We start from the raw sequence: 7191 nt of genomic DNA, 5'->3' as shown, positions 1-7191 counted from the left end.
TTTTTATTTTTTTATGTGCACTCCTTTTGCACATGTTCAGAACTTTTAGAATTCTTCAATAGTTAGTTTCCTAACTTTAGTTCCTTTGATTAACTGCTCATCAGTGAGACTTCTGTTCTCATTGACACAGGTGAGCAATGGCTTGGACCTGCAGAGTTAGCTGGATGTCTCGTTCTCTTGGCTTTAGCCTGGAAAAGTACTGATCGTGGAAGGGGTGCTGGAGGAGCTCTCTCTTGGGCAGATGGTGGGAAGACAGGGGGAGTAGTCACCCTGCTGCTTGGCCAACAGGGACACACACACAGACGCATTCACATATGGCACACCCACACAGGAAACATTAGAACAACGATTTGTCATAGTCTTTCATTTCGACGGAGACTAGAAGAAGCATGAGGAGAAGTGGTGATTTGAGATGTTTGCTTTTGTGAGCCCTTTCCTAGTGGTATCGATTAGGCCGATTATTAAGTTAATATTTAGGATTTTGAAGTTAATTTTAAGTCTGCATTTTGGAGTGCACATTTCTTTGGTTTTAATTTAAATTTTGATTAAGTTTGCAAATATTATTTACATATAGTGCATAATGTTCATCTTTGGGGTTGTTGCTAAAAGTCACACGGCTTGGTAATTTGGTAAAATGATTATAGGTACATTTGCTTTATTTATTAATTTTGTATAATTGTATTTATTTATTGTTTTTAAATTGTATTTCTTGTTTTTATCGGTACATATTTTTTAAAATTTTCATTAATATGTAAATATTTTTATTTAAACTTTAATTTAATTAATTTTAAGGGGTGCTGGAGGAGCTCTCTCTTGGGCAGATGGTGGGAAGACAGGGGGAGTAGTCACCCTGCTGCTTGGCCAACAGGGACACACACACAGACGCATTCACATATGGCACACCCACACAGGAAACATTAGAACAACGATTTGTCATAGTCTTTCATTTCGACGGAGGAGTTCTTTTGTTGTTGGAAATAAGCCTTGTGAGTTTATTATTATCTTCCTCTGAGTCAGTACGTTTAAGAGTTCAGCAGACACCTCTTATGATGGTGACGGGCCGTTCTTCTTTCTCTAACTGTCCACAAGCTATTTGTGAAGAATTTCTCTCGAACTAGCCATCAAAGTTTTTTTGTTTATTTCGACAGCTTTTATGATGCAAGGACAAAAGAAGCAAACACATCTTGCATAGCAGGGCTCAACAATACGTATTGTTTTTAGTGATAGACTGATATATCAGACAGGCTGATTTCCAAAACGATATTTGGCGTTTTTTGAGATTATTGGCCATCTGTATTATTATTATAATATTATTACAACAGTAATATATTATGCCAATTAACAAAAACATAACTTGAGTAAATACTGTACACACAACAAATAATTTACGCAATTTGTTATAATGCTTGAATTGACAATATCTGGAAATTTTACTGCTGAACTGTGACACTGACAGCTACACTTTTGTTGGCATAAACACATAAAAGCTCATGAACATGATATGCAAATATGAAATTGTTGGTACGTAAGCACTGGCAAGTGACAGTTCCATCAACTGGCCCCAAATTCTCTCACATTAGCCCTTATCCTCATCATTGAGCTCTGCCTAGACAGATCTGCTTAAAACGTCCTTGACAACAAACGGTGAGGGATGCAGATTGTGGCTGTCTTGTCTGTTAGACTGGTGGTATCAGGAGGGGCGTCTTCAGATTTGAGATCCCTGTAGCTAAGCTTACGCGTTTGACTCAGTTCCACGTAACCCAACATGCTGTTCGACACTATCCATCCGCTCCCATATGGTAAACCTGGGCTGCGGCTTTGTCAGCTTCAAGGTTTTTTTTCTTTCTTTCTTTTTGTCAGCCTTAAAAACAGACAAACACAGTGAGAGGTGGGCTAATTACCACAGGCCTTCCTGTAATTACTCTTCCAGAGCAGCAGTCAGTTTGGGTACAGACAGATCTGCTGTCTCTCTAACATGCTTATCTGCTGCTCACCAGACAGCTCACAAGTTCTATGTGGATTTGAGGTTCAGCCCGTCCAATGAGTTGAGAGTCAGGAGTTGTCAAACATGGTTATGGTGACACTCTAGCGTGCCAGTGATTGGCCATGGTTTTCATAGCAGTAATTCAGCAAAGAGATATTTCACTTAGTTAAAAAAAGTCCAAGTTAACTCCCCTCTCTCCCCTCGCAAATTCCTCAGAAAATGCTTTTAGAGTTGCGTTAGGAAGAAAGTAATGTGAGAATGTCCTGAAAATGTGTCCTTTGTAAAGGTTACGGGCGGTGCTTTGAACAATAACTGTCAGCGTTGGGTTGAAGAAGTTATTTGAGTCGTTAAGCTGCAGATGGCATAGCCATTCATCGGCTGATAGTTATGAAGGATGCTTGGAGTTATTTGTATCTGCATGTAAACTGTTTTGTTAAAAGTAGGTGAGTTTTGCTAGCCTGATACATTTATGTATCCCACAGGGAGCGCTGGCCCACTAAGATGCCACAGTTGCTCTACATAATTATAATGGGAAGGTCCTTGTAAACTCATTAATATTTCTGTGAGTTTAAAATGTGTCTCATGTTATCACTCCCATCATACTAGAGAGAGATCAGTCTAGTTCTAGTGTGTCTTGCATGTGTTTTAAAGAGGTAGTTCCCAAAATGAAAATTGTCATCATTCATGTTGTTCCAAAGCTATATGACTTTCTTCTGTAGAATAAAAAAATGTGAATTTGAAGAATGATCTCACAGGACTATTCCTTAAAATGACAGGTCATACTGACATAGTTCATTGCCTTTAAGCTACAAATATGACTCCAAATATTTGTATGAAAATATAAATAAATAAAAATAAGTAGTAAAAAGTAGTCCAGGTCTGTTCTTCACACAACGCTATCTTTTGATTTCAGAAGTCTAGAGAACAATACAGACAACACAGACTTGTTCTCCAAGTCTTCTGAAACCAATAGATAGCTTTGCGTGAAGAACAGACCTGAAATTTAAGTTGTTATTCAATTATAATCTTCCCTACTGGTGAGCTGTTACTCAATAACTGCTGCAACCAGATTATTGAGTCATCATTGTGTTTGATTCTTGAAAGAATCAATTTGACTCATGAAAGAATCAGTGCAATTCCCAAAAGAATCTTTCTGTCCAGTTTGTGTATAACAACTGGTTCATTGAAGAATCTGCTCAGTTTGTCAGTGAATCATTCTGTCCAATTTGTGAACCGATTTATTGAAGAATCAGTGTAATTTCTGAAATAATTATTCTGTCCAATTTGTGAACATTAACAACCAATTCATTAAATAAACAGTGCAATTTGTGAAATAATCATTTTGTCTAATGTGTAATGGTTCAAAATAATGATTCATTCACTAATCCTATTTCTATTCACTGCCTCAATGATCAGGTTCTCAGTAAACAGCTCACTGAAAGAGAAAATTATCAGTGAATAACTGCATATATTTTGTTCTATTTTTTGCACAAAGCTTATTGTGTGGCTTCAGGAGATTTGGAATATATGAGCTACTTTTATGTTCCTTTTTTGGTGTTTCTTTTTTTTGTGTGTTTTTTAGAGTTCAGCAGATGTGGTCACTATGAATTATAGTTGTATGGAGAAGAGTTCTGTGAAGGTTCTTTAATATGTTACAAGAATTTCCTTCTTTAAATCAGTAATTTCAGTATATTTGTTGTTCAATGATTATTGAAAAATGTGTTCTGGTGGTCACTTTTAGAATGCAGGAATGTGGCAATTCTAGAAATAGTCATTGTGCAGTATTATCGCGCTAAAGTCAAGAGAAAATCCTGTTAATGTTTCTTGGGGTGTGTGTGTGTGTATTGTTCTGCGTGTGTATTCTTGGGACCTTTGCTCTCTAACTTGATTTAAAGCTAGACATACCTAGTCTTGTGTCAGGCACAGGTTACATTCCTCCGTTTAAAATAACACTTCTGCCGCTCCTGACACGGACAGTATGCTCTCTCTTTCTCTCACTCTCTCCTTTTATTTCTCCTGAGAGCTAGATGCCCATGCCACAGGCCAATGTACAGTCTGAGCCTTTGAGCACATGCTTTATGCGATACATCAGTTTGTTGTGCAGAGAGGTTTTCTTGGGGATTATTGTGGCCTAAAGTAAGTTGCCCTTTCATTAACCTTGACTGGCAATTTCTAGCTTTAATACAATACAAATGCGTAATCTGGCCCACACAAACACAGCTGAGCCACTGTATTACTGTCTGATATTGCTTTGGGTTCCCTCTCAGCATTTCACTAATTAAGCTCCGAGCTCACCCTCAAGTCCTGCTGTACTCTATCGTCATTTTAAATTTATTTTGATTGATTTGTGTCAGCCTTAACTATGCTCTCTGCTAGATCAATAAATAAAGATCAATACTGTAATGTTTTCATCAGAACCGTTATTAAAAAATAGATTGGCTATAAAGAGAACTGAATCACTGATAGCACTGATGCTTGCAATGCATGCCAACTTTGAATTTAATTGAACTACGTCGAAGTCTTTGAGATTAGTTGAGGGAACGCTTGCAGGGAGAGCAGACGGAGTGAGATCGGTAGGTATTTACTCAAAAAGAAAAAAAAAGAAACACCTTGGTTGGGTCTGAGTAATGACGCTGACCGTTGAGAAGCACATCGTGTCCTAACCAGCAGCATACTGATGAACTCGCATTATAATTACTGACTCGCCAGTAGCATTCATGTGGTCATATGTAATATGATGACATGCTGTAAATTGCAGTCCAGATGAATGGAGTTGACCAGCTGTAAAATGTTAAAACAGTAAAACACAACATGAAAGCCGGACTTGTAACTTTGCCAGTAAAAATGATGGCTTGTGGTCTGGAGTTGTGTGTATGCATGTGCGTAATACGAGTCCATTGGCTGGTGCGTATGACTAAAAATGTTTCCACAAAGTCTAATCAGGCTGAGAGATCCCTTTTAATAAGAGCTGTTCAAGTACGTCACAAGTCCATAGATGTTATTGTGCTCGGTTTTAGCCACAGGATGTTTGTTGACTGGAGAGTTCCTCTTCTCTTAACCACCCCGAAGGCCCCCCTTTCTTACTCACGAGGGGAGGTTGGGCGGCAGCTTGGACTGTGCCCGATTCTCACTCTAGCCAGCTGGGTGTCAGGCAGAGGGGGACAGCTGGGGCTCCGGCCCAGCCAGGGCCTGCAGGGATCTCGAGGTTAGCACAACAGAGGCCCCGGTCCCGTGCCTTCCTTTAATAGCCCCAGTTTGACCCCGCCTCGCCACACACACTGCTTCCATCACTGGCGTATGATTAATGGCCTAGTTTTGCTCTGGCTGGCTTACCGTATGACATCCATACACACACACACACACACACACACACACTTATGCACACACAACCACTGAACAATTTTACAGCTTGTTCTATTTTTCTGTGTCTGTAGAATAATGAAGCTTTTTCTGTTTTGGATGGCACTGCTACTTTGTATACGGACCAATGACGTGACATTATTGTCCTTTCTATTCATTTATTTAAAAATGCATTAAATGCAATTCATACGTACAAATAATAATTATGTACATTTTAACATAAATTCTATTTTTTTAAACTTTTTTTTCATTTTATTTTGTTTTGTTTTTCATGACAAATTATTGTGAGGTCAAGTAATGCATTTGATGGAAGAGAGATGTGGTTTGATCCAATTTAAAGAGACTTGATTTCCCTAAAGAGTGGGAACTCATTCACTGGTCGATAAACAAATAGCGTGTGTGTGTGTGTGTGTGTGTGTGTGTGTGTGTGTGTGAGCTTGCGGTGGCTACACAAGCTCATAAGTCCAATGACCATAATGAACTTGGTTAAACCCAAGCAACCTCATCAAACCTGGACAGCCCCAAGCCTGGTCCGCCACAGGATTAACATGCTATTAAAGTTATTTAGTGCATCAGGAGAGAACATTCAGTGCTCACGTCCTAACTGACAACCGCGTGTTCTGCCGAGAGAAAAAAAAAACAAAAAAAAAACGACACTATACAGCAGTGCTCCATGTGATGCCAGTGTTTGTCTACATGGTGGGTAAAATGCAGGCATGCCATTTCTTATTTTTATGTCAGTAGATCATATACATGAACTCTAATAAGCAAGTTAAAGGTTGAGGTTGTCTTTACCATAAAAAAAACATTCTGGTGACAAAGCATTATGAGACAACATAGTTATTCACTGAATATATTTGTAGTGCATGCATGAGATGTTACATATGGCGGCAGTATGTACTTACTGACTGCAGCTCATACATACATACATACATACATACATGCATACATATACACTGCCGTTCAAAAGTTTGGGATCAGTAAGATTTGTAATGTTTCTTAAAGAAGTCTCTTCTGCACATCATGGCTGCATTTATTTGATCAGAAATACAGAAAAAACAGTAATATTGTGAAAAATCTTTACAATTTAAAATAATGGTTTTCTATTTTAATATACATTACAATATAATGTATTCCTGTGATTAAAGCTGAATTTTCAGCATCATTGCTCCAGTCTTCAGTGTTACATGATCCTTCAGAAATCATTCTAATATGCTGATTTATTATCATTATTATCAATATTTTTTTGGAACCTGTGATACTTTTTCAGTACAGTACCATAAACAAGTTTATTTTTTAAAAGAAATGAGATGTCTTTATTCAGCAAGAATGTGTTAAATTGATAAAAAAAGTGAAATTAAAGACTTATATTGTTAGAAAATATTTCTATTTTAAATAAATGTTTATGCTTATTCATCAAATAATCCTGAAGAAAGTATCAAATATCACATTTTCCAAAAAAATATTAAGCAGCACAACTGTTTCCAACAATCAACTAATGCGTATGATAGAAGCAGTTTTGTGAAATCCATCAAAGATGTTTCTAACCCCAAATATGTATATTTTTTCCCATCTCTGTGGGGTTTATGTTCAACTACTTTGGAACCATAGTGGATCCACTTGCACAAAGTCATGGTTTATTTGTGCACAGATTCCCGTGCTGCATCCATGTGCAGGTTGTCCTCTGGAATCTCTTGTTGACCTTATTCCCAGCAATCTGGACAGAGCTAAGTGCACCCGCTATGCTTGTTCTTTATAATACTCAAAATCATGGATATTTCATGTTGCGGGAAAAGGACATTACATCCTTTTTCTGTGCTAACTTTCTCTCTCTGTGCTATAAGGCC

At 37.9% G+C, this 7191-nt stretch overlaps 1 long non-coding RNA gene across 1 annotated transcript in view; it reads right to left on the bottom strand.

Annotated features, from left to right (window-relative positions):
* The window catches only part of LOC107716287 (uncharacterized), an 8404-nt gene extending 1570 nt beyond the window's left edge, over positions 1 to 6834 (bottom strand). The window contains exon 1 of the long non-coding RNA XR_001637187.1: positions 6824 to 6834. This is a non-coding gene — a long non-coding RNA (uncharacterized LOC107716287). The remainder of the gene's footprint in view (positions 1 to 6823) is intronic.
* Between the last annotated feature and the right edge of the window lie 357 nt (positions 6835 to 7191).

The sequence above is a fragment of the Sinocyclocheilus rhinocerous genome, unplaced genomic scaffold, assembly GCF_001515625.1.
Source record: "Sinocyclocheilus rhinocerous isolate Xijiao unplaced genomic scaffold, SAMN03320098_v1.1 scaffold869, whole genome shotgun sequence".
NCBI lineage: Eukaryota > Metazoa > Chordata > Actinopteri > Cypriniformes > Cyprinidae > Sinocyclocheilus > Sinocyclocheilus rhinocerous.
This window is presented reverse-complemented; position numbering and strand designations above follow the sequence as displayed.